At 55.1% G+C, this 1,891-nt stretch overlaps 1 long non-coding RNA gene across 1 annotated transcript; it reads left to right on the forward strand.

Annotated features, from left to right (window-relative positions):
• On the forward strand, window positions 1-1,660 carry LOC122471665. Its single transcript, XR_006294232.1, has 2 exons — window positions 1-652; window positions 1,260-1,660. It is a non-coding gene; the product is annotated as an uncharacterized LOC122471665 (long non-coding RNA).
• Window positions 1,661-1,891: the final 231 nt, after the last annotated feature.

Genomic DNA, 1,891 nt, shown 5'->3' on the forward strand with positions numbered 1-1,891 from the left:
AGCACAGAGCCCGACGCGGGGCTCGAACTCACAGACCGCGAGATCATGACCTGAGCCGAAGCCGGACGCTCAACTGACTGAGCCACCCGGGCGCCCCATGTGGGTTTTTGTGTTTGCTGGAAGGGGCGCTTAAGAACAATAGCAGCTCTGAACCCCCGAAGCCTTCCTTTGTGCCGGCACCTTGCCACGCTGCTTCCCTTTGTGACTTCTTTTCACTGTCATGGCCACATTGGGAGCTGGCAGGACAGCTGAGAGAGCGGGGGAGTCTGCAGGGAGGGGCCGGCTGAGGCCTTGCTCCTGGGAAGGAGCCAACAAGGAAACTTTGGCCCAGGCCTCGTGCCGGACTCAAGGCATCACCACTGCTCCGTTTCCTCAAACCGCCCACCAGCCCCCCCAACCCACCCCTGAGCCCTGGTCAGACCCTCTGGAGGTGGGGCAGTTCCAGGCTTCCCCGGATCCACAAGCCCAGCCCCCGGCCTGCCCGTCTCCTTCTGGCCGGAGGGGAAACCAGCCTTGAACCGAGTTCTGCAGTTGAGGTCAGGCGCCCCGGAGCTGATGGACGAAAACTCGTATTCAGGTTCAAATCCACAAAACGCAGAAAGAGCCCAGCGATGGTGAAAGTCGCAGACAAGGACGTCCCTTTGAAAGCCAGGTGGGGAGCCGTGGACAGACACATCCATTGCGTAGCTCTGGACTGGAGGCCGGCGGAGGGGGCGGGGGTGGGCCGTGCAGGGGTGAATGGAAGATAAATCCCAGAATCCCGTTTATTTGACACATGGTCACATGGTGCACCCACAGCAGAGTTTTCAGTGGGAACAGAGACAACTCTATGAGCAAGTATTACCATTTCCACTTGATACAGGTGACAGCTGAGGCCCAGAGAAGTTAAGTGAGTTGCCAAAGGCCACCCAGCTGGTCACGGTGGCAGTGGCGTTTGAAACCCAGGCTGCCTGGCTCCATGCCTGTGTTTAGCCCCCATGTTGTAGAGAGCTTCTTGGAGCTTAGAGCCTTCCAGATCACTGAGAGCTTTCAGGCTAGGGCCTCAGAGCCTTTCCGCCCAGTATATTCTCCTACAGAGCCCCAACCCACAAAAGAGAAATAGGCAGGTCTGTATGAGCGGAAGCCAGCCCGTGCCCTCTCCGGTGTGAAAAGACAGTTCTGCCGACTTCCTCCAGCCCAGCCCAAGTCCCCCTGCCTGTTCTTCCCGCACCATGGGCACCCACGGAAGCCCTGTGCCTCTTACGCCTCTGTCTCCACAGGTGGCCCAGATGCTGGAACCTCTCCGGACCTCAATCTCCCCATCTCGAGAATATAAGGGTTTTTGCAAGGAGACAATGAGATGGCGAACGTAGGAATGCTTTGCCCAGGGCCTTGCAGCCAGCGGGGGCACAGTTGGTGTTTCCCATCACCACCACCACCACCGCCACGGGCAAGCTTCTCATTTCCCCATCTGCGTGTCTCAGCAGTAAGGCTCGCTACTCCAAAGGGCTTCTTCAAGGATGAGTCATGTGATGTGTGCAGCAACCATGTTTTGAAAATGGAAAAGGTGTTATGGAAACATTAGTTACCAGAACTTGTTGTTATGCATAGCACAAACCAGCCAGTGGAGGCTATTTCTGGCTACCGAGTTCCTTCTTTGAAGATTAGCTTTTTTAAACAAGCAATTTGTATGTGTCCTGTAAATATCAGAAAAATGGCCGGGAACAAAAGGAGACAAAGAATCCCTACTCAGAGGCTCCCATTGGCGGTGTTCTTTATCCTTGAGAAAGTGTCAAGGCATTTTCCCAGGAGGGGTGTGTGTGTGTGTGTGTGTGTATCTTTTCCCCCCTCTTTTAACATCAACAAAAAAATGGGATCGTTCTCTGCATTCTCCAAGCAGCTCATTCTTCTC

This window comes from Prionailurus bengalensis, chromosome E3 (assembly GCF_016509475.1).
Source record: "Prionailurus bengalensis isolate Pbe53 chromosome E3, Fcat_Pben_1.1_paternal_pri, whole genome shotgun sequence".
NCBI lineage: Eukaryota > Metazoa > Chordata > Mammalia > Carnivora > Felidae > Prionailurus > Prionailurus bengalensis.